Source organism: Lemur catta, chromosome 17 (assembly GCF_020740605.2).
Source record: "Lemur catta isolate mLemCat1 chromosome 17, mLemCat1.pri, whole genome shotgun sequence".
Taxonomy (NCBI): domain Eukaryota; kingdom Metazoa; phylum Chordata; class Mammalia; order Primates; family Lemuridae; genus Lemur; species Lemur catta.
This window is the reverse complement of record NC_059144.1, coordinates 42,412,513-42,438,150: the sequence shown is the minus strand read 5'-3', so window position 1 is coordinate 42,438,150 and position 25,638 is coordinate 42,412,513. Positions and strand designations below refer to the sequence as shown.

At 50.8% G+C, this 25,638-nt stretch overlaps 1 protein-coding gene across 1 annotated transcript in view; it reads left to right on the top strand.

Annotated features, from left to right (window-relative positions):
* Positions 1-25,638, top strand: part of NFATC2 (nuclear factor of activated T cells 2) — a 125,903-nt gene that overhangs the window by 23,487 nt on the left and 76,778 nt on the right. The window lies entirely within an intron of this gene.

The following is a 25,638-nucleotide window of genomic DNA, read 5'->3' as shown; positions in this document are numbered from 1 at the left end:
GTTAGGATCAGAAGCTAATCCAGCTACTCAGAAGCCAGAGGAGAAAGTCATCTTGAGGTGGGTAAGAGGATAGAAATGGTATTCATGTGTCAAGATATACTTCTTCCCTTCTCTTCTGATTGAGAAACTGCTAGAGTTTTGCAGAAGTCTGTGTGTTGACGGAAGGTTTCTGAAGCCATCTTAAGTTTCAGATGAGTGTCCATTGAAGAAAATCAATGTACTCTTGTAAAATACAGAAAAATAAGAAAAATTACAACTGTACATAATCAAATTACCTAAAATAGCTATATTAGTATTTTGATATATTACCTGTTATCTTTTTTCTATTCATAAACTTGACAGTCTCTATGACTATGTATTTATGTACCTGATAAAATACACTGTGAGACCGTGACACTGCCCCCCAGCACCCGAAGGCGGTTGCCTTATGTGCTGTGTCCTGGTTCCCGGTCTTTATGGTGGCAGGGATAGTCTGTTACAGTTACTCTGTCACACCTAAAAACTGCTTTTTGTAAAAGAAAGTCTTCATATCATTATGATCTTCTAGGCGTGTCTAGTTTAGGAGGGGAACCTCCTGGCTTGCCGAGAGGTTGCTGTGAGACTGTATGTTTGAGTCAGAACTTTTGGTCGTAACAGAGAGAAACTCATTCAAAGCAGATTAGAAGGAGGGGATTGTATGAGTAGGAGATTCAGCTTGAGTACCTGGACTTGGGAAGTCAGGGTCCAGGATTTGTTGGTTTGGTCAATCCATTCAACAGGTGGATTCGTTCTGCAGGCATTTGTTGAGCGCCGGCTGTGTTTGTGCTGTGTGTTGCATTTGATGCTGAGATACAGTGAAGGCTAAGAAAGAGGTTGTGGTCCTTCCCCTGGGCATTTGCTCACACTCTGCCCCCTGTGCAGCCCAAGGCCCAGTCCCCTCCTCGGAGGACTCTTGGCTGACCTCCTCCCCATCTACATTAACTCTTCTGTCTTGCGTGCCCAGAGCTCCATCCGATTTTCCTTCCTGCCACTTGCCACAGCTTGGAATTCTACCACTGGCACGATCATATAGTCAGTGTCCTCGTGAGCTTACATTTTTGCAAGATGATAATAAGCACTTAACATTTACCGCGTGTGAGACCCTGTTCCAAGTGCTATACACATGTGAACTTATTTAATCCTCAAAAGAGCCCCACAAAGCAGGTTACAGTTAGGTCAGGGAGAGGCCAAGGAGCTTGTTCCAGGTCGTAGCTGTTAAATGGTGGAGCTGGAATTCAGACACTGCAAGCTCCACCTGCTGCACAGTAGATCTGATTGTCCTTGTGTCTTTGCGGACCAGCTTTTCCTACCTTTTTGCTCGTGCAGAGAAAGCCTGGTGGAAGAATGCAAGGCTGCCTGCTGACCACTCCCTTTTTTGCACAGTTTTTGCACACTGTCCTAGCTGGAGCCTTGTCACCAGCTCATGGGGTCCAAATTCTCAGAAATGCCGATTGGCTCTGGTTCGGGAGGGTGCTGCCCACTGGTCCAGTTGGCTGTGGCCAGCGAGCTTGGGCCGTCCGAGAAGCTAGGCTCAGCTCACCCATGCACTGGGGACTGGAGCCGTGGAAAGCTCCGGAGAAGGGAACGGGCCGCGTGCACAGTCCAAAAGACACCTGCTTTACAGCACCTGAGGTTTGTGCCCCTCCCTCCCGCAGCTTCCAAGGACTCATCCCTCTTCCTGCCTGTAACTTTGAAAACCCAATGTTATGATTTAAAAATTTGCAGCCATATCCTCGAAAGACAAAAAGTGGAGTATTTTTAAAAAATCATTTGAATAGATTATGTGTTTTTTTTTTTTTTTTTCAAAACAAAACCTGCAAATCTGTGATTTTTAGCATAGGAAGTCATTTTTTTAAAAAAATATTCTTTGAAAAGTGAAGAAAAAAGGGGTCTTTAGGATGGTGGCTGCTCTTAACCTTTCAGTGGGTGCAAAAACCCCGCCAGAGATCTGGAGGGGGCTGCCATTTCTGTCCCCAAGAAGCCCCTGAGGAGCGGCATAGCCCTGCGTGTACCTTGCCTAAATGTTTCTAGCAGCTTCTCTCTTGACCTGTCTTCCCCTTTATCTCTGTGTGTGTTTCCGTTTCTGGGCCGTGCAGCCCCTTCTCCCCTCTCAATGATTCGGTGTCCCACCCTTTTCTCTTTTCTTTGCCACACTATAGAACTTCATTTTTTTTGCATGCTTAGTGATTTTAAGCGTCTCAATATAAAAAGAAAATGAGTACAAGACCATCTCATTTTCTCTCCTTAAATGTAAAATTAAAATCTTAAACATATGCCATGTTCAGCTGTTCTTTTTTTTTTTTTTTTTGGAATGTCACTTGGTCTTAGAAGAAAGTTTGTTCCAAACCTTCAGTGCTTTTCAGACCTCGTGGCTCGTTCATTCGGCCAGTGCTTGGCTGAGCACCCGCGTGTGTCGGGCCCTGTGCAAGGTGCTGATAATGCTGGTGCCATCGGCACAGTTCCTGCCCCGAGGGAGCGCAGGGCCTGCCAGAGGTGAAGGGTGGACCAGGGCAGTCTGGAGTGACTGTGGCCGAGATGTGGGTAGCTCAGTGGCCAGATGACTGACGGCCCTTTGGAATGGGTGTGTGGGCTGACACCTGGACGCGAGGTGAGATGCAATGGCTGATTAGGAGCCCGTCCATTGGGTCGACCAACTGGGGTAACTGTTCCAGCAAGACATACCACGTCAAGAGATGGTACTTGGAAGACCTGCTTTCGAGGGAGGGTTTCGCTGAGGAGGTGACTTACCAGCTGGAACCTGGAACAGGTGATAGAGTCCGCAAAGAGATGAATGATATCTTTCGCCTCTCTGTCTCTCTCCTTCTTTTGGTGCTGGTGGGAGAGTGGTCCATTTACAGAGCACAGCACGTGCAAAGGCCCTGAGGCAGAGAAGAATTCTGTGTGTCTGAGGAACTGAAGGAGGGCCGGTGTTGTTCAAGGTTAGCTCAGAGGGTGATGGTTGGCAGGGCCAGACTCTGCAGGGCTTATAAGCCAAGGTGAGGAGCTAGGGTTTTATTCCAGGGCAAGGGAAAGGGTTTAGAGTAAGGGAGGAATGTGATCCTAATTTAACATGTTTAAGATCACCCAGGCTTCTCTCTGGGGACTAGATTAGAAGGAGTCAGGGAGGGAGCGGGGAGATGGGTTCCTCAGGCTGTGGCAGTGCCAGGGAAAGATCAAGGCGATGGTGAGGACGGGAAGGTGGCAGCGGGTGGAGGAGAGATGGATTCTCTGGTGTGATCTTCAGGACTTGGTATGAGAGGTGAAGGAGCAACTCCGTGGATGGTTCACTTGGCTGGATGGTGGTGAAAGACTTGAGGAGGAAAAAGTTTTCTTGGGTGAAGATGATGAGTTCGATTTGGGGCATGGGAGGCATGAAGGGCTGCTGAGGCATCCAAGCCAAGGTGTCAAGTAGGCAGTTGGACATACGAGTCTGGGGCTCAGATGCAAAGTCTCGAACTTTCTAACTCTCGGGCCTGCGGACTGCCACAGGACCACACGCTCCGTCCCCGGATGAGGCCTCAGGAAGCATCCACTTGCGAGGACGTATTTACCACCCCTCAACAACCACCTTCCCCTCTCTATTAGCAGCGGACTAAGGAGAGAACCAAAGAAGAGACTGTGTAAACAGAATCACAAACTGATAAGCTCATGACAAGCTGGGCAATGAAAGACAACGACTGAATTGGCCAAATGTCAGGGAGCAATAGGGAGTGGTGGGGAGTAGGGCACAGCAGCACATGTGCCTTATCTCAAGGAGGCAGGCACTACTCAGTCCCTATAGGTTGTGACATGGGTCCAATGTTGCCAGGTTTTACAATTTGTTTTATTCTGAGAGAAGCTAGGAGTCTGAATTTTTATGTGAAATTTGATTTTTAAGTTTTGACCACTGAATCAAACTTTAGATTAGATTTGGCTCAAGGCAAATATCCTTCAGGTCATATCCTTAAGCACTGTGCTACCTCAGTGTACACCAGATAGGAAGGAGATAAGAGGGAGGTTATGTTTATATGGTTTCAAAGAATTGTCCAGTTAGGGAAGGAGTGCTGTGTTTCTCCTGTAAGGCTCTAAATTTTGTTGGCGTTGAACGAGTCTAGGGCTCTTTCAGAGGAACCAAGAAATCTTAATTCATTGGCCTGACTTTGGTCTGGAGGTATCAGATGAAAGAGGGAACACGTGATTCATCTCGAAAGAGCCACACGCCTTTTGGTGGAACCCTGCCATCGTTTCCTCATTCTGTTTCAGGACAGGACGCAGTGGTCCTTTGGTGGACAAAACTCCCATTCAGAGCAGCTTTGCAAGGTTGGGCTTTGAGTGTTTCCATAGCTCTTCAGGGTATGGGGTCTAATAATACCCCTGTCGAGAGCGGCCTGTATAGCGCCATTGTCATTTAGTCCTTGCCTGGCTGCTTCCACACCCTTTAGCCATATCCTGCACAGAAGCTCCTGGGAGAGGGTACTCTGTTATGTTCCTTGTCCATCTTTGAGCTGGGGCTTTCAAAAAACATTATTCTTCCCACCCTCTGGGACACGTTTTCCACTGAAAGAATGACCAGAGGCCATCCTTTTAGTTAGAAAGCAAGCAAAATACGAGAACGTGGAACCACACAGCACTCACCTCCAGAGACAGTGCTCTCGATTCTTTGAAACAGATGTTCAGACATATGGAAAAGAACACGGGGAGCCCCTGTAGGCGGAATTCCTTCCAGATGCAGAAATCCGATCAGCATTTCGTCCTGGGTAACAGTACAGGGTGGAGGGTGGGGCCCGCAGTGCACCTGTCCAGGTCACCTCCCCCCGAGGCCGGAGGAAACCGGGTAAGTCTCCAGGCTTCCATCTCATAAAACGGATCACGGGGCACTGATGCTCATTCTGTTGGGTTTCAGCTTTTGTGCTGTCTGCGACTCCCTTTAAATGATATCTAAGAAAGGGAACTAAGAAGCCAGCTGGGGTTTTCGCCTTTCCAGGCAAGGCTGGAGTCGTGACAGTGAGCAGCCCTCCTTCGGCAGTTGGCAGGGCACGTAGGCTTCTATTTGTCTAATAAAATCTTGTGCTTGGTGAGGCCCCCTGGCCCCAGCCTTCCCGCCCCGACTCCTGCACTTTTAGGACGGGAGACAGGAAGCAGGTGTTGCTCTTGCTAATTTGTCTTGATCGGGGCTGCTGTATCGTGGCTGCAGGAGGTTCAGTCAGACCTTCTGCGGAGAGGAAGGGGAGAGGAACGAGAGGGTGACCAGGTGGCTCTGGCTTCGGGAAGCGTTGGAGGAGGAGAGTGTTCTGAGATCACTGGGGGTTCGTTTGCTTATTTATTCAAACTATTTACCCAGCACCTACTGTGTGCCAGGCACTGGGAACATGGCAGTGCACAGAACAGATGAAAGTCCCCGCCCCCGTGGAGCCGGGGAGATGAGCCCTGTGGCTGATAAACGGGAAGACCAGATAGGTCCTATGGGGAAACGCCACGGGCAAGGAGAACTGGGAGTGGAGGGACAGGCCTCCCGGGAAGGAGACACTGTGGCAGACGAGGAGATGGGGGCAGACGGCGGCGTGGGGATCTGGAGCGGCGGGGCTGAGCCAGGTGGGCTCGGCAGGGAGGGCGATCCTGGACCTCGCAGGGCACCAGAGGACACGACTCCGAGTGACGTGGGCGCCGCAGGGCTGGGCCCGACTCAGGTTTCAGCAGGAGCCCTCTGGCTGCCAGGCGATGAGAACGGGCTCCACAGGAGAGGGGCAGGGGAGGGGACAGTGAGCTGCTGCAGAGGCCCAGAGGATGGTGGCTGGACCGGGGTGGGGCGTGTGGGCGTGAGGAGGGGCTGGATGCGAGTATGCTCTGGAAGTCGGGCCAACTGGACCTCTTGAGATTGGCTGTGCTAGGGGGGTGGTCGCTGGTCTGTCTGAGGCTGTGGCCTCGGGAAAGGCCGGGGTCCTTAGGGGGTGGTGACCCTGCCATCCCCCACTGAGCTGACTCCTGTTGTCGAAGGGAAGGTATCTCGTAGAGGTGACGTGATCCAGCCCCCTCACTGGAGGATGAGGGCGGGGTGGGGTGCCCACAGGGCTGTGCAGAGTGGGCATCTTGATGCCAACGGCAGGAGGAGCCGTCCTCAGTACCCTGTGTTTGTACCAGTCTCTTAAATATAACGCTGGAGATTCCATTTAAAAAGTTGCAAAAGAGGACAGTCCAAACCAGGTATATCCGAGGACTAAGTGTGTGTGGCCTCTTGAGTGTGTCCTTGGTCGGAGCCTGGCATGGTCACCATGGGCATGTGGAAGAATTGAGACCAAGGTGCTGGCCCCCCAGCCAGCAGGTGGAGCAGACAGGTGTGCGCAGGTGTGGTGTGATCAGGCGGTGGCCGCCGGCGTGCTGATGCCCCTCCCCACCAAGGACACACGGAGATCAGGCAAGCGGTGCTTTCTGTGTGTGAACTGTCACGCAGGAGCCTCAGTAACGTTGCCCCCAAACGGAGGCAGAAAGCAGCTTCTAGAATCTTGGAGAAACAGTCGTTCCTCAAAGAGAGATGAAGTCTGAAACATGCGATATTTCTGCCAACCAGTGAGACCATATAAAAGCCACTGCATTTGTCCACACTGTTAACACCAGCGCTGCTCCTTGGAAGCAGACAGGGCAGGTTGTTTGGAGCAAGGCAGCTCTAGCGTCCGTAGCTTTGGGACTCTGGGTGACTCCCTGGACTGTAGTTTCGTCAATCTTTGGCACTGAGGACGCATTTAATCTACCGTTCTCTTTGGGGGAGAGAAGGCAATATTGATATGTGGATCTGGGATCTTTTGAGCTCTGCTAGCCTAGCGTTAGATTCCTGTGCCTGTTCCAGCTTTTTGTTTTTGTTTTTCTTTTAAGAGACAGGGTCTTGCTCTGTTGCCCAGGCTAGAGTGCAGTGGCATCATCATAGCTCACTGCAGCCTCACATGCCTGGGCTCAAGCGATCCTCCCGCCCCAGTCTCCCAGAGTGCTAGGATTGCAGACGTGATCCACCGAGCCTGGCCCAGCTTTTCTGATTGATTTAACCAAATCTGAGACTGATCTGTGATATGGAGAGCACATGGGGAGTCGCTTACTTACACATAGTGTGTTACGTGCATGGTCTCACTTTACCCTTGTGACCACACAGTGAGTTGGGCACTGTTATTCCTGTTTGGCAGGTGAAGGAAGAGACACAGGGACGTGAACATCCCTTACGTAAAGGCAGGCAGCCGGTCAGCAATGGGGCCCTGACCTTGGCTTTTAACTTCTGGGTTCTTTTCTTTCTACTCGCTCATTCATTCACCCATCTGCCTGCTGGCAGCCAGCCGTGCATTGAGCCCTGGGCGCAGAGCGTAGGGTACAGGTAGGGTGCGTCTGGGTGCAGGCGGGACCCTCCAGCTGGAGGGGTGGAGGGTGGGCACGAGGGTGAGACGGGACAGGCGTTAGAGAAGTGCCTGCTGCCGCATGATCTGAGCACTGACCCAGAGCTGGGCATTCGGGTCCTGCCCTTGCCGCCACCCTCTCCACCAAGGGACCTCAGGCCAAGCCAACTTTTTCTCGTCCCGTGGGAAAGGAAGCATCTGAGTGAGGTGGCTTTGTAAGGGCCTGTCAGCTACAGCGTGCCAGAAGAGAGGGGACTGTGACCACGCCTGGGACCCCTCCAGAGGCCCCGAGCCATCCCGCTGTGACCCGTCTGCAGGTCGGGGCTGGGGTGCACAAGGAGCTCCTGTGTCCCTAGCTGGCCCTGCCGCCCTTCCGGGTGCCCTGTGGGTCTAGCGGGTGTGGGGGCCAAGACCTCTTTATCAAACACTCAGCATTGTCTAATTTGGTCCCATGAATGAGTCTGCAAACCGCCTCGGAAGGCGCCAGCTCCATTGACAACAAAGTCATTAACTGGACCATGAGGGGGTGGCTAGGAAGATGGGGGGCAATGGCCTCTCACGGGGCCCCGTTCCCTCTGGATGCTGGGAGACAGTGTGGATGTTTGTTCTGAGCTGCCTCTGGCAGTGATCGTTCTGTTTATTGAGCACTTACTATGTGACACGCACATCACACAGAATCTGGCCTGTGGTCCCTGCTCTGTGTGTGAGGAAACTGAGGCTTTGAGGCCCTGAGTGACTTCCCCAAGGACGCGGAGTGACTTCCCCAAGGAGCACATTACCACCAGTGACAAACAGTCTGACCCTGCCCCAGCTTGTCCTGTGTACCAGCTTCAGGAGATAGTGGTGCTATTATTAATATTAACCCCATTCATAGATGAATAAACTGAGGCTTACAAAACCCAAGTGGCTTTTTCAGCGTCATACTGTTCTTCAGAGGGGATGATACTAATGCCTGCCTCCCAGGGTCACTGCAAAGATTCAATGAGTTAACACGGTCAAGTGCCTTAGAACAGGGCCCCGTATGTAGTAAGTGCTCAGGATGTGCTTGTTGCTGTTGTTTTGTATTATTATTTATTCTTCCTCCGAACCCTCCTGTTAGGATAAAGAAAAGGGAGCGTATGTTCTCACGTGGAAGTTCTGATTTCATGCCGTAACCCCTGAGCCAGGGTGGGTGTGAGTTGGATGCTGGTGACGTGTGATGTGGACATTTGCGCTCGTCATTTATTGAAAATGTGCTCTGTGCATGGCTCTGGTCCTCACGTGACGCTGGGACGTGGTGCGGTGACCGTGAGCCTCGTGAGGTCAAAGGACTTGGTCAAGGTTAAGCAGCCAGGACGTGGTGGAGCTGCGTTTAAATGCGTGTCTGCTGGGCACTGACGCCAAACCGTTTCTGCTGCACTGGGGGGTCCTCAACCCACTGCTCAGGAGTGGCTGAGTCTGAATACTGACACAGGTGTGCGGAATTGTGTGTGTGTGTGTGTGTGTGTGTGTGTGTGTGTGTTGTGTGTACACACAGACACATGGAAACACACATCTGTAAATTATACATTCCTTAATATATAAATATACACTATGTGTATGTGCACAAGATATATATACACACATGTGCATCTGTGCCCCTGCGGTTTTATTAAATTATTTATTCTACTTTTTTTTCTTTAATATGTACTCATGGTTTAAAAAATATACAAAAATATAAAAAAGAAACTAAAAAGTGCCCTTCGTTACCTGGAATGAACTACTGTTATTGCTTGGCATTTTTCTTTTTGATCTTTTTTCCCTGTGCCTTCACACTGAAGCTCACAGCACCCGGCTCCCGCCGTCCTTGCATAGTCGAGTCTGTACCAGGTTATTTCGATGATGCTGGAGGAGTGGATGGCGGTTACTGGGTAAAGTTAGAAATTGTTTGCAGGGCTTTCCACATATAAATGGATGTAAGCCTCCCAATATTTCTAGGCAGTTCTTAGAGACACAGAGAGGCTAAGTAACCTGCCTGAGGTCACACAGGAATTGGGCGAAGCAGGAACTGAACCCAGGTGGTCTAGCTCAAGAGCCAACATTCTTAACTGCACAGGCCACAAAGAAGAAATCGAAATCTTTAATGACCCTGAGATAATTTCTAGGTTGCTCCTAGGGGCTCTTATTGTTGCTTAAGTATTTTTTAAAAATTCAGGAAATAAATCTAGTCTGGTCAAGCATGAAGCCATATTTTTTCCTTGTCAGGTGGCTTAGGCTCATGCCACCCACCGGAGTCCCTGTGTACGGCCACAGCAGCCAGATGGCCCCTCCCAGGCACAGGCAGGACAATAGCTGGTTTGTGGGGCAGGTGCAGCTCCCTGTGGGCTGTCGGCTTCTGTTGATACTGTCAAGCGTGGCCTGGTGTGAGGGCCCTGCGCCAGCACAGCTGGGGCTGGAAGCATCTGCGAGGAGAAGCCGGGAGGCCGGGGTAGCCGCCCTTGGCCTCCAAGGTGTCTGCATCCTCCAGGGGGAGGAGCTCCCAGGTGCAGACGGTGAGACATTCAGATGGTCCTGGGACCCACCTGCCCATCCTTGCCCTGCAGCCTGAGTTCTCAGCATCCTAGTGCCAGGACTCTGAGCAAGGATACTCTGACCTCCCAGGGCCTCAGTTTCCCCCACAGCAAATTGGAGAGAATGTTCTTTTAAGGGTTTCTACAGGAGTAAATGACAATGCATAAAATACTGCTTAGCGCAGTACTTAGCACAAACTGCTCTGGTTTCTTTTATAGATTAATTTTTGGGGAGGAAATACATCCACATTTTGCAGAATTTGAAAGGTGCAAGCTGTGCGCAGGGCAAGATCTCTCCTTGTACCCCGGTGGCTGTCTCCTCTTTCTGAGGCCCCGGTGCCCCCAGTTTCTCAGACATCCAGAGAGAGTCTGTGCTCGTTCTTGGGGTTGTGTTCATCGTCCTCGTTGCCATGATTATCAGCGTTACAATTTATGAAGTACTTGGCAGACTACTCAGTACATTTTAAATTCCCAGTAAATGATCAAGGCAGTTGTTACTATTGAACTTAAAAAGGCTTTGCATTTCGATTTTCCAAACAGGAAGTGATGCTGAATCGATCTTCTTGGAATTACTTACTTAACCAAATAGACCATTCCCCATTTCTGCCAAGTGAATCCCACCTTCCTATTTGACTTTTATTAAAGCTGTAAATGCTGTTCTAATGAATACAATTTTTGGAAACTGCATCAGGTGGATGTTTATTAAACCTTGGATTTTTCTGACCCTGGGCTTAGTGACCAAAGAAACCATCAGCATAAACTTGCTTTGTCCTTCATGTACCCATCTCTCCTTCCTCCATCCATCAGAAAAGTGACACAGTAAAGATTAAATCTGAGCAATAGATAGTGTCCACAAAAGAATGGTGCCATGGTTAAAATATAGCAATAAGTGTTGACTTAGGATTATGAGTGATGTTCTTCTTATTTTTTATTTATTCAACAAATATTGATTGAGCTTCTACCATATGCCAGGCACTGTGCTAGGTGCTCCCTGCTCAGTTTGGTCCAAGGAGAAACAGCACAGACATCCCCTGGGAGCTTGTGAAAAATACAGACTTTCAGGCCCCACTGCAACCCACTGAGTCAGAATCTGCATTGCACAGGATCCTGTGGTGGTTTGTGTGCACATTAGAGTCTGAGACACATTATTCTAGGACAGGAGTCATCAAATGATGACAGACAAATCTGGCCCACCACTTGCTTGTTCTAAGTAAAGTTTTATTGGCACACACCCACACTCATTTATTTACATATCGTCTATGGCTGCTTTTGTACTACCACAGCAGAGGTGAATCCTTACAACAGTGGCTTTATGGCCTGCAGAGCCTAGAATCTTTATATATTTTTGTTCTTTACAGAAAATGTTTATTGACTATAGAGGGAGTTAAGAGTAGTGAACAGAACAGACAAAATCCCCTGCTCTTACAGAGCTGCCATTCAGGTGGAGGGAAACATAAACACATTTACAACCTGTCAAATGGTTAAAAAGCAAAACAGAAAAACCAACAAGAAGATAAGAAAAATAAGGCAGGAATGGGGGATAGAAGACGACTGGGAGGTGGTGAGGATGCTATTTAGAGAAAAACTTCCTGAAGAGGTGACATTTAAACAGAATTTTGAGTATAGTGAGGGAGTCAGCTGTGTCATTATCTTGGCAGAAAGTGTTACGGGAAAGGGAATAGCCAGTGCTAAGGCCCTAAAGTAGAATCTTGCTTGGTGTCCACCTTGGGCATCAGTACAGAGGTAGGAACTTGGGGAACTCTTCTGCTTCTCACTGGGTGCAGTTGCACAGGCTGTGCACTGTACAAAGGCACAGCATGTCATGAGGGTGCCATTCACATTTGCATATTTATTAAGACAGTATTCTGACACATACCTGCTAAAGGTAGGGAGGAAGGAGATGTCTTTTGCTCATCTGCACAGAAGTGCCAGACAAGCTAGCAGTGACCCTGGTGATCAAATTCTTTAAAAGAGAAGAAAATCTGTGTTTGAATGGTTTTAGGTTAGGAACTTAGTCTTTGCACTGGTTGCTCGGCTCATTTGCATTACCTGCCCGGCCCCTAAGGTGGTTGGGTTTAGCCCTTGCCAGCAGGAACGGTGTTTCTGGCAGGCTGAAAGACATTGCTGTGCCATAATTTTCTTCATTTTGGGTGGGGGTTTTTGCTGCTTTCTCTTTCCCACCCTCCAACCAACCAGACTGCCTGGAGGAGGGGGAGTGGGGGGGGAGCACTGTTGGCTTCCTCCTCTGCCTGTGCCCTGCTGTGCAACCTCAGCCCACACACTGCTCTCTCAGCTGTGGGAGCCTCAGCTCCAAAACGAGTGGGCGGTGCTCCGGAAGCTCTCCTGCCTCTAGACTAACTCGATTCTGTGACTCAGAATAACAGGTATCACCTGAGCAGAAGTGCCTAGGTTTAGTTTTGCTCACTTTGAGGTGGGAGTTCCAGCTTCTCTTCAATTTGGCTTGCCTTAACTTGTAGTCCAGGTGGATTCATTTGGGAACTTGAAGCTATTTTTTTGAGTTTGAGGATGATTGAGCTAGAAGGAGACTTAGAAAGCATCTAGTTGAATGATCGGTATGTCTGATTCATACATCATTTTAATGAGAGCTGCAGCTACCATTTTACTTGAGGGATTCCTATGTGCCAGACCTTTTCATAAGCTAAAGTTGTCTCATTCTGAGTACTTGAGGTGTAGATATTGTCATCATCAGTTTGCGAGTGACCAAATAGAGATGTAGAAGATGATGTGAATTATAAAGACTGCACAGTGACTAAATTGGCAAAGCCACGACTCAGATCATCGAGAGGAGGGGTTAGGAATGTGTTAGGAATGTGTTATTTACTGGGTATGCACAATAGGTCAGACTAACTTACCCATTGTAATGTTATCAATTGGATCATGTTATCTTACAAATGAGAAAACTAAGCCCCAAAGAAATGTGACTTGCCCAGGGTAAGGCTTGTAGGAAGTAGAGCCATTTCAGATTTCTAGTCTCTTTCTTGTCCTCATCTACTTCTCTTTGCCTTGTGAATTTTACGTGCATCCTCTTTACGTGTTGGCATCTGCTATAGGTCTGTTCATCTGTGCCCAGGTGTGTATAGGGGGGTGTTGGTACTTTGGTGGCCATTGGCGCAACCATTTCTTACCTCCTCCTCTCTGCCACCTGAGACCCAGCTGTCATCCTCCCTTGTCCGGGTGACAGGCACAGGCTCCTAAGTGGTCTCTCAGCCTCCACTTGTGCCCCTCATCCAGTCTGTACCCCACACAGCTACCAGAGGATCTGTTCAGAATGTAACTCGGTCCATACCCCTCCCCTGACCCTTCCTGTGTCTCCCCTCACTCAGCACAGACAAAGCCCTGTGTCACCTGGTCCCTGCCTGCCTCTCTTCCTCACTCCCTCCTCTTCCACCCCTAGTGGCCTCTGTGCTGTTCCTCAAATGCTCCAAGTGGGCTCCTGCCTCAGGGCCTTTGCACGTGCTGTTCACAGCTCCCAACTCCACATGGCTCCTGTCTGTGCTTCATTCAGGTCTCAGCTTAATCGTCACCTCCTCAAAGAAGCTTCCTCTGATTCTTCTGTCAAAATAGATACCCTTTCTTTGCCAACCTTTGTCCTTCTACTTGGGTGGGTTGTTTTCTTTCCCTGTTAGTCTGGTAAGTTCTCTCTTCCCTCCCTGCCGCCCAAGCTCTCGTCCATCTATCACCCTCCACCATTTCTCCAGCCCAGCCTCAAGCCCAGGGCCTGCTGCACAGTAAGTGCTGGGTCTGTTGCATGAACGGTGACTGAGGGAGTGTCACCGCTGTTTCTTGGAGGCATCAGGGGGTCCCAGCGTGCCTCGGCCTCTCGGGAGTCCGGGTGGTGGATGTGCTGACACAGGCGGCTCCACGGTGGCCTTCCTGTGCCAGAGGAAGCTGAGGAAGGAAGTGACAGCGATTCAGAAGGACCCGTTCAGTTCACTGGGACGTGCCCAAGCTTCCCCTGGCCCTCGTGTCTGTGGCCAACATGACTTGGGCCCGCCTGGGGCAAACAGAAGTCGTGACTTGATGGAATAGGCACAAGTTAGTTTTATGATGATTAAGAAGAAGAAAAAAAAACCCCTTATTTTTCACTTTCCTTTTTTAATCAAGAAGTATGCTGTGGGTGTTCCCTTGTGGTTTTTCAGTCAAAGAGAGTATTGTTTTTGAGCTCTGAGTTCCCCCTGGGGCTTCAGCTTGCGTGTGTCTAACTTTAACTTTGAACTAACGCTTTCAGGGCTGTGCTAGGATCGGGGGTCCTGGGTCTATCTCGGAACAAGGCAGTAGGCTTGTTTATTGTGTCCAAAGCGTGCCTCCCAGATCTCGCCCCATCTTCTTCCTTTTCCGAGTCACCCCCTCCCCGGCCATCCTGCCTGTCCTCCCGGCTGTCCCTCAGCCCTCCGTGAGCAAAGGGGGGCCGGGTCTGTCGGGTGGGAGACGGGAGCTGCAGAGATGGGACTTGCGTGATGTCCATCACGAGGTGCGGTGGGCCAAGCTGTGCCCACCCTAACGTGGGCTCGTGTGCAGGGATTGAACTCAGGTGGTTTAGGGGTTGCACCAGGGGTTGCACCCAAGTAATCTTGGGGAGAAAAAAAATGCAGCAAAGTGTTGTACAAAAATGGGATCTTACTAAGTTCAGACCGTGCCCCCAGCGCCACTCTGCGAGTGTGTCTCTAGAGCAGGTTCTCTCTCGTATGTGCTCTTGCTCTTCCTTGCACACTTGCGTGCCTCTGTCCTCACTCGCTTTTTCTTTTCACGTTTATTTTTTGGTGGATTTGTTATTTTTCTTGCCCAGGAGCAGAAGGATTGGCTGTGGACCTGGCGGTTGGAGTTGTGAGGCAGGGGCGTTTCTGCCCTCTCCCTGGGCGGGGGCACCGCCTTGGAAATGCATCATCAGGCGGAAGTGGGACTTGGGGAAGCTGTGACTAGTTGGGGACCTGGGTACGAGTCCTCACGTGTGGCCAGCCCCTGGTCCCCTGTCAGGGCCAGGATGAGAGTAACATTTCATCATCTCTTGAACCCATCTGCAAAAGCCCAGCCGAGCTGTTGAGAACAGAGTGGATTCTAACCCTCACCCCCACTGCCCTGGGGCCTTCTAGGAGGTCAGGTTGGGCAACATCATTCATTCAGTCAGCAACTATTTACCAGTGTCAGCTGTGCATCCTGGATAAAGGGAGAAATGAGCTCAGTCCCTGCCTTCAGGGAGCATGCAGTCTGCTGGGAGAGACAGCTAAGGAAATAAGCAAGGTCACAAGGCGGGCAGCTGAACAAAGAGGTTCATAGCAGAGGGATGAAGCCAGACAGCCTTGGTTCAAATCCTGGTTCCATCACTTGCTGTGTGACACTGGGCAAGTTACTTAACCTCTCTGTGCCTGTAAAGTAGGATGATGATAGTACTCAAAAAAGAGATGACCCTAAAGCATTAGGCAGAGGGCCTGACGTTGGATAAAGGTTAGCCGTTCTTATTTGTTTATAGAGCTAAGAGCCATAACAGACAGAAAAGGGCTATATAATAGAGCGGGTAGTGAGACCCAGGGAATCTGGGGGGCAGCTTTCTGGAGGAGGTGACATTGGAGTGGGGGGGCGGTTACAGGATGTAAAGGAAGAATGAATGGCGCAGGCGGCAGGAACCGCTGCTTATGTGCAGAGACGAGAGATCAGTCTGAGAGCTCAGGGCCCGAGTCTGTCCACAGATGGATTTTGACTCGCTCAGGGCTTGACACAGCAGTTGACACTAGTGACCCACATTTACAATTGGGAGATTTCTCCTACAAAGTTGGAGTTCAAGCACAGAGGATCTGGCCACACTGGGCCTGTGTCCCGCAGGCAGGTGTGGGCAGCTGGGTGGTGGCCCTCCCTTTAGACTGGGCCTGGGCTCCCTGGCGTCCTCGGCACCGACAGGCCCAGTTGACTCGTCGCCCGGCTCCTCTGGGCGGCTCACTGGTGACCCCTGGGCAGGGGGTTAGAAGCTCCTTTGGGAAGAGATTAGAAAAAGGAACCCAGACCTTGCTGACGTTGCTGCCCTGGGCGTTCGCTCAGACGCCTCTGTTTACTACCGGAAGGGCACTTGCAGCTGCAGAGCTGGCCCGCCGCATGTCGTGGCCGCCTTTGACGAAGAATGGGAATGCGTTCTGACCCGCAGATTTCCCGCAGGCGCCACGGAGGGATCATCGAGGCCTGAATTAAGTTCCTCTTTAGGCGGCACGCCCGCATGGACCTGGCCGGGCAGTTGATGTGCGCTCTCACACCCGGGCGTGGGGATGGGGCGCCTTTGTTGTTGGCTTCAAACACAGAAGGTAACGGGCCAGAACTCCACGAATTTATACGAGGGCGCAAGTCAGTTTTCCTCCGTCCCTCCAAATCCCACGCTTGGTAAAAAGCGAGTGCCGTGGAATCTGTTTGCATCCTACCAGTCAGCAGAGGAAACCCTGCTTCCCAGCTGGGTAAGACAGATCCCCAGATAGAGAGCCCATGTGTGTGGACTTACACAGCAACAGGCTGCATCTCAGTCACTGAAGACGGAATTTGTCTACGCCCCCCGCCCTATAAATTGTGGAGAAGCTGCATCCTCGTTGAGGTGAATCTGTGGTTGCGCTCAGATCCCTTTAAGACAGGAGGCTTTGGGGCCGGCCGGGATTCGGGTCCCACAGAGTTGGGCTGGGTCTTACTCCGCCCATCTGGAGGCCCTTCCCAGTGGCACAAGGCCTGTCTGGTGACTGATCGTCCATTTGGGAGCTGTGCTGGCCTCGTTTCCAAGTGTGGATGACTTGCAGGAGGTGGGCACGCCCACTTGCAGTCACGTTCAGGACAGTTCGTGGCTGTCCTCCTGGTGACAGTTTTTCTCAGTTGACAGAGGACTTCAGAGTTTGAGCCCAGAGTTGGACCCAGGGCCTCGATAATCCTTAAGGAGTTAAGAGTGAGCTTTTCCTTCTTGCGACAAACTTCTTTTCCCTTGCCATCAAAGTGTTCTTCCTGGCAGAGTGTGGCCTTTCAGCCTGTCACTTCCATGCTGTTGGGGGGTGAGACCCCCCCACTGTGAAGTGCCTGGCAGGGGCCCCCTCGGTGGTAGCGAAGTTCCAGCCCCCGGCCCCGCAGGTCCTTAGCCTCAGAGTTCAGGATGCAGCTGGATTCGCCTCTTCACCAGGGCAGGTTGCAGACGCTAGGAACAAAAATCTGAAAATAGTAGCAGAGGAAAAGGGCTTTTGGGCATTAAATAAAGTTGGGGGATGGAGCCACAAGCTCTCCAGAGTGCAGTGTGCGTGAGTTACTGATGTGTGCTATTAATACTTTTCCACTTGAAAGTAAAAGGAAAATGTTTCAACATGGAGGAAATAGGAGGAGCAGGTGTAGCAGAAAAGCAACCAGCCGGGCTTGCTTTTGATTCCTAGTTGTGCCCCTTCTGAGCTGGGCACGGTAGGCAGCTTGCTTACCCTCTCTGAGCTAACATATAGAAACAGTGGCTGGCACAGAGCTTGGCATGGGGGAGGAGCAGGGCGCTAGGGCCTTGTCTTTCCTGTGTGTCCATATCCCAGGGAAGACTAATAACCAGACAAATTAGTGGCGACGTGGAGATGGCTTGGAGGAGGTTTGCAATGGGTGACGATGGTGGTGATGATGGTAACTGGTGACATTTACTGAGCGCTTACTGTGTGTTAGGTGCTGTTCTAAGCACTTTTCCTGTATTCTGTCATCTGATCCTCACCCCCGTGAGGTGGGGCTTTATTGTCATTCCCCTTGTACACGTGGGGGCTTGGAGGTGGGGCTGGTGTTCTATGGCGCTGACGAGTCTTGGATCTGAGACGTGAGGAAGCGGTTGGTCACGGGCACCATGTTCTGGGCCGGCTCTTCGCTGGGTGTCTTGTACATGTCACAGTGGGCGGTGTCTACGCGGGGACCTGGTGCTGAAGTCGGCACGGATGAGAGCATCATGCATGGACTCAGTTGCCGTGGATCCTCTGGACTCTCTGAGCGCACCCCCGCTTCGCAGGGCGTCGGCCCAGTCTTTCCCCGCGGTGGCATCGGGCCAGGCTGCCGCCGCTTCAGAGGAGCTTCAGGTGGAGTTGCTGCTGCGCTTGGGGTCCTGGTGAATGACACTCGTACTTGGGGTGAGAGATGCCCAAGGAATGAGAGGACAGTAGACTCACCGTGTCCATCGGGGACTCTGCCCCCACGAATGGGAAGGTGAGTGGAACTGTCTGCAGGATCGACACCGTGTCTCTAGGATGTCATCGGCTTCACGTTGCTCAGATGTGACCGAATGCCACCTACCCTCATTCCATGCCCACAGCAGCCGCGGGAGAAAACAATGAGAATCACAGCAGTGCAGTTGAAGGACGTCAACTGAGCACTTACTATGTGCTGACATTGGCTCTAGAGCTGCACATGTGCCAAGTCGTTTAATCCTGGTAACTGGTCGGTGCTCTTTCCGTCTTGCACGTGTGCAAAAGCACTTTCGGAGGGTCCGAGTGACCTGCCCGAGGTCAGCAGCCAGCCAGTCCAGCAGTTGGGACTTGACCTTGGCTTGGCCAACTCCCAAGCCCCTGGTGGGTTCTGCTGCTTCGGAATCTCCTTTTCTGGCTTCCCGATGGCAAAACCAGCACCCAGACGGTTTTGGTGACTGTGCAGCTGCCACATGGTTAGCCAGAGGCCCAGGCTGGGAGAGGTATTATCGCACCCTCCTTGACACTGCGGCCCCTGCGCGGGTGCTACGGTGCCGTGCGCACGTGGACGCATCGGTGACCATGGGACACAAGGCGACATGAAAGGAACACGCTCGGCCTTGGCGGGGTCCAGCCCGGGCGCGCACTTGGCGGCGGTTGAAAGGGAAGCGCCCGATAAGGAGACGCTTTATCAGGCCGCTTGACAGGCCGCGCTTCCTCCCCTCTGTGCGTGAGCCTTAAACCCCTTCCAAGCGGCCTGGCGCGCAGCCTCGGCCCTCCGCGCCCCGGGCGCCGGTGGGGGGAGCGCGGCGGCGGCGGCGGCGGGGCGGGCGGTGGGTGCCAGCCCTTTGAAACCACCCCGATTGCCGCGCACAGCCCCTTATCGCGGCCCCTGCGCGCCGCCGGCCGGAAAAGGGAAGCGCGAGGCGGAAAGGCTTTCTCCTGCGGCTTTTGTGTTTGGTTCACATTAAATGAGGCCGGGCGGGGTTTTTGTTGTTTGTTTTCCCACTTTTCAGCGAGAGGATGATGGATGACTCCCGGCGCCGGGCGCCCTGGGGGTGGCGCGCCACGCCACGCCGCACTCACGCACGCTCCCGCCCGCGATGGGGCAGCCTCCTCTGCGGCTCCTCTGGACGCCCCGGGCTGTGGTGCCAGCGTGTGGAGGGCTGTGAATTCGCTCTCGCAGGGGCCCTGGCAGCCCGGGCCTCGTCTAGACAGGAAGATGTGTAATTGGATTTAAAGATGAGGCTCTCGCTCCTGCTGGGTGAGAAGCCCAGAGCACTGGGGCCGAGGTGGTTTGGTTGGTGGTGTGTGCCCGTGTCTGGGATGCGCAGGGATGCGGCTTGCCCCGGGCCTGAGGGGTGCACGAGGGCGTCCATGGCACCGCTGGGGGGAGTAGGTGCGTGCCAGTGGGGTGGGCCATAGCAAGATCCTTACACCCTCGCACGGGGAGTAGGACTGGCGCAAGGGGCGTGTGCGTGCGTGCATGTGTGTGTGTGTGTGTGTGCGTGCGTGCGTGCGTGCGTGTGTGTGTGTGTGTGTGTGAGGGATCGGGGGGTGGGGAATATTCTCAACCGGTAAATGTGAAAATCAATGGGGAAAAAAGAGAGTGAGAGATGTGCAGACTGATGCCCGAGTAGACGTGCACACAGATGGATGTGCGTAGGGACCCGCATGTGCCCAGGGGTGTCCCTGGCGGGTTTATACCGGCTCATGAGAGCTGATTGTTAACATTTCAGGACTTCTGCATTTTACTGTAATCTGTGCTCCTGAGGTTACTGACATCCCTTGTGTCCGTGTGGGGGAAATAGCATGTGATGCTACCGTACATGTCATCCCAACTCCATGTGCAGCGACGTCACGTTGGTAGCTGGAAATCAGCCATCGTGGGAGGATTTACACCACGGACGTGGGTGGTAAACACGATACACCAAGATTTTTTCCTTGGAGAACTGGTTGTTTAAACATTTATGGGCCCACCATTGTAGGCCCTTCAGTTGAATGTGCACACATGAGCAGGGAAGATAAGAGAGACAGTCAGAAAAGCTATCTGAACAAATGCCATTTTTAGTTTCAGGAAAATATGTCACATTTTTATACATTGGTTGATTTTCTGCTTGCTTCTGTGAACACAGGACCGTCTCCTAGCACATGGCAAGGCAGTGGTACTTTTTCTTCTCCCAGTGAAGGGTCTTACCTTCTCGAGCCCTTTTGGAAAGATGTCTGGGCACTGACACCTTTTCTTAACAGCTTTATTGATGATTTACTGGTTCTGGAAACTACCCACTCCGGGGGCTTCCCCACCCTGGTTCTGCTTGTGTCTGGCACCTGTTTTAATGTACTTTGTATGCTAGTCTGGTGTTCTGCAAACTGGTTCCCTGGGGAGGGGACCATTTTGGTTAATTTTGTGCTACTTAGCATTTTTAGCATGTGTGATTATGTCAGGGACACCTTTCTTTTGTTGTGTATTTGTGTACACCTTCGATTTCCAACTGGTGCCCCTGGTTTCCTGTTTATAGTAGTGATGTGAAGTTGCTCTTAAATTTCTGTAACTAAAGATGGGAATTAGATTTCAAAGAGAAAGACTGAGTAAGTAATAGTTCAGTAAAAGATGAGGAATGTGGCTGGAGAATGACTCAGGCGTGGGAAACAGGGTTATGGCTATTTGTGGCTGTGCTTTCTTGCCCCTTCAGAGAGAAGAGGAACAGAATACCATATAGTTGTCAAGAGAATGGGCCATGGAGCTAGACCTGCTGGATTAGAATCCTGGCTTCTGTCTTCCTGGCTGTGTGACCTTGAGCAAATTGCCTAACCTCCCTGTGCCTCAGTTCTCTCTTTTATAAAATTATAGTGCATCTCTCATCAGTCTGGGATGAAGATTGATAGGTATCAGTCAGCACTTAGAACAATGCCTGATATTTAGCAAGCACTCGATACATTATTAGCTGCTGCTGTCATTGCTATTATGATTCATTCTAGTATCTCCTTATTATACAGATTTTCCCTAGCGTGGCTCTTTTTGTGAATAGGTGGCACTCAACAAATACTTGTTGACTTGAATTGAATTTAAAATTTTTAGAAGCTGCCAGGCCTGGCACCTCTCAACCAGGAAAAAGCAATTCGGAAACCAGACAGAAAGTAAGCAGCGATTTTATTTCTAGTGAGCACCATCGTCATCCCTGCATGTGTCAGACAGTTGTCCTTGCCCCACTTCACCTCCCCTTTTGGGAATACCTTTCTAGATACTCATTCGGACTGTGAGTAAGAAGCCCAGAAGACTCCCAGACTGACTGGGGTGTCGTTACTGGGTATGTTTCTCAGTAGTAGGATCGTTTAACTTTTTGTACGTGGCAGTTTTTTTCAGATTCATTTTCAGCACTGGCTTTTTAGACAAATCATTTTTTAATGAAGCCTTTTGTAAAGCAGACTTGTACACTGATACATCTGCTATTTGTACCTTGAGTTTGTTTAAACTGAGGCTCACCTAAGCATGGTTGTCTTATTCTCATGGAAATGCAGTTGAGGAGACCATGAAGGCCTCGAGGACTTGATATTATGGTGATGGGATGATGGATCTTTCAGTTAGACTTAGGTTTAGTTGCATCTAACAGAAAATCCCAAATTTTCTGTCCATCCAAGAATTTATTTTCTAACGTAGAAAGTCTACAGGTTTAGAGGTGGGTAGTCCAAAGTGCTATGACGTCATCAGGAATCCAGGTTCCTTCTGTCCTCCTGTTACACTCAAGGTTACACTCCTGGTCCAGAGTGATTGCTGGAACTCCAGCCATTGCATCCACGTTCCAACTAGTGGAATTCTAAGGAGGAAAGGAGACAGGGCAAGAGGGGCCCACTCGCCAGCTTGGTGAGCTTCCTCCCAGGAACAGTTCTGTGAGTCCCTTGCACACTTCTGCTTACATCGCATCGGGCAAATCTAGTAATGTGGCCATGCTCACCTGCAAGGACACTAAGATGTGTAGACTCTGAGCTGGGCTCGTTGCCACCTGAGGTAATCGGGGTCCTGTTACTGAGGAAGGGAGACTGGATAATGAGTGAGAGTAAGTGGGCTCTGCCACAACAGATAACTTTAAAAAAGATACTGTAATGCTGTTTTTATAGTAAAATTTTAAAGTTTTGGGAGACGTGGTGTGTTGTTTATTATCTGATTTCTCATAGCCTGTGGTCTAGAGAGGTGAGTATTAAACTTGTAGTCATGACAGGGCTTTGGGAGAGGCCCCTGGAGGATGGTAGGACAGGAGAGGTCTCTGGTGCTAGATAGTCCCCAGGGACCTTTGAGATTCTCTTTTGTGAGCCTGTACCCAGAGGTCCGAACTCCAGCCTTCCCGTTAGCGAGCCCCGTCTGTCCTTTTCAGTGCTAAGTTTCCAGTGCCCACGACTCCAAGCGGCACATCGTAGGTGCTTTATCCACAGTTAGTCAAAGACTAAGTGAATCTGAGCCTTGGTTTCCTCATCTATAAGATCCAAATGAGCACCCTTGTCCTTGCAGTCTTTGTAGATAGGGAGGGCATGTTCTCAAGCCACAGAGAAAGTCAGTGCTCGGCAAGGTATGGCTATTTTTACTTATTTAATAAGTTTTTAAAATTTATAGTAAAGGTAATATATGCTCAGTGTAGAATATATAGAAAATACAGACTACTCATTATTTAGGCCCCTATGTGCCAGGCTCTGAGCCCCCACAGAGTGTTCATTCCAATGAGGGGACAGACATTGAGCAGGTTAAACCACAAACAGGATCATTTTAGATTGTGGTGAAGCATTTTGAAAGGAAGCAATGGATGATATGAGAGAATGCCTGGGGAGGGGGGTTATTTTATATTGGGGTACTGGGGAGAATCCTCTCCAGGGGTGAGTTCATTTAAGTCGATATTTGAATAATGATAAGGAACCAGGAAGGTGAGAATTAGGGAAAGGTCATTCCAGATGGAACAGCAAGTGCAAAGGCCCTGAGGCAGGGTGAGTTTGGCTGTTTGAGAAATAACAAGGATACCTGTGTGGCTGCCTGCAGTGGATAAGCGAGAGAAGGTAGAACTCAAAGCTGGAGAGAGAAGAAAGAATCAGATGGTGCAGGACTTTGCAGGGTATGCAATTTGTATTTAATTCTTTACGTACCAAGAAGCCATCGGTGGTTTTTAAGTAGGGAAGTGATGTGGTCTTATTTGCTTTTGAAAGATCCCTCTGCCTGGCTCAGGAGACTCTATTTAGGATGGGGACAAGAGAAGAGGTGGAGATTAGGGGGTGGATACAGTGGTCCAGGTGAAAGACGTGGGGCTGGGACCCGGGGGGGTAGAAGAGAGGGTGGGAAATGAGGGGTTCTCTGAAGGTGCTACTGACATGTTGTGTTGGACTAGGGGTCATATTTCAACGCAGATGTTCTGCATGAAAAGCCCCCTCCCTGCAAATGTTAGTTTAATTTAAGAATGGTTCTCAATGGGGGTGATTTTGTCCCCCAGGGGACAATTTTTGCATCACAGCTAGAGAGGGGGTACATATACGCACCTCGTGGGGAGAGGCCAGGGATGCTAATAAACATCCTCCAATGCACAGGGCAGCCTCCCCCAAAACAGATTATCTGGCCCCAATCAATAGTCAGCCGTGGTCAGTCATACTGAGGTTGAGAAATCTGATTTACTAGATTTTTGCCCCCGTATCTTAAAGAAATTATGGGATAAGGATAATTCCAAATGTGAGCGTCCATCCAGAGGGTACCCGATTTTTCGCCAAAGGGATGTGTAGTCATTATTCCGGAGAGCAGCTTTCGGCTTCACATGCCTGCCCTGAGCACGCTCTGCTGAATGAATGAATGACTAAACGAAGGAGCGAGCGAACTTGGCCGCGGCCTGCCGGCGAGGTGAGTCAGACTGGGTCGGCCCACAGGCTTCCGCCGTGTTTGTGGGAGCCAGGCCCCGCTGCACACAAGAACGGGCTCCTTGTTCCTGAATGATGCGTTTGTTGATCTGCCAGGGAGCCCCGCCTCTCCCAGGTCACCGACGAGCCGGTCTCAGCGCCGTCTGGCCTGCGCACAGTGCGGGAGTTATGCACAGAGCCCTCCAAAAACCCACCCTTTGAAACGAAAGAAACTGGATCTCAGAATCCCAAAATAGAGTGCGGAAAGGTACACATCACGTCTGCCTTCTCCTTTTTTTCCCCCTTGTGGCAAAAATGACTCAGAATTTTTGGTCTGGATCCAGAGAGACCTGCAGAGCCTTCAGCGTGGGGGCAGGGGTATAATTTGATTGGGAATAACTCACCTTTTTCATGCCTGAGCTGGCTCAGCCTGCTGCCTTGCATTTCCCAGGTCCCGACTTTTGCTACTCTGCCACGTCGGGGGTCTCTTTGCAGCTTTTGGCTGTAGTGGGGGAGGGGAGGCCAGAGCTTATGCCTAGTGCAGACGTCGTGTCTCGGGCAGAACATTTACATTAAGCTGCACTGCAGTTTCCTTGGGGTGTTGTATCAGTGTGTTCTGACGGCTGCCACCAGGCTGGCACTTCGGGATTCCTCTCCCAGCAGCCCTGGAGCATCCACACGCTGCAGCCCCAGGTACCCCCTCCTGGGCATTCAGTCCCCTCCCCAGCCCCTGCTTCTCCCAGAGCACAGGCCCTTGCAGACAGTACACACCTTGTTCCTTAATGTCAGGCCAGTGCCCCGAGTGACAAACTCTGGGGAAATGTTTTTGCAGGGTGCTTCCCCCTCATCGTCTGATCTTTGTGTGAGCACAGGGGCAGCGGGGAGCATTGCCTGGGCCTCTCTTTTCTCGCCCTGTCTCCACGAGGCTGCCAGGTTGCTGTACTTTCGAATCAGTCCTGAGATTATAAACTTCGTTTTTCCAGCCCAAGTTTGTCTCCTCTCCTGACTTCCAGTGTAATTGGCCTGGGATAATATGTCTCTTTCACGGTGAGACACATTCCTGCAGACTGGCTCAAATGGTAGTGCATTTATGCAGACTCCAAACGCTGGGGATTCTCTTCCAGACATGAATAAGCCTCCTTTCTCAGAGTCACTGGAGGATGAATCACTTGGCAATATGTTGATCCACATAGGAACCCAGAATCAATCTGTTCATTTATTTATCCAGCAAATATTTGTTGGGCACCTACTAGATGCCAGGTACTGTTCAAGGTGCTAGGACAAGCTTACGTTTTAGCGTGTGTGGGTGGGGACAGACAATAAGCAAATGCATAAAATAGCACTTACCACTGTCAGGAAGGAAATAAACAGGAAGGTGTGACAGAGTGACGTTGGGGGAAGTTCTACATCAGCCAGGCTGCTCAGAGAAGGCCCTGCGTTTAGGCTGAAACCTGAAGTCAAGGGCAACCAGCTGTGGGAAGACGAATGTTCTAGGCTGAGGGCATTGCATGTGCAAAGGCCCCGAGGTAGGAACAAACTCAGTCTTTTTAGGGAGCAGCAAGGAGGCTGGCGATGTGGGCCAGGAACAGATCATGCGGGGCTTTGGAGGCCGCAATGAGGAGTTTGGGTTTTATTCTGAAGACACCTAAGGATTATTCCATCTTAGAGCTGAAAGACAAGACAACCTTCAAGATTATATCTTCCAAG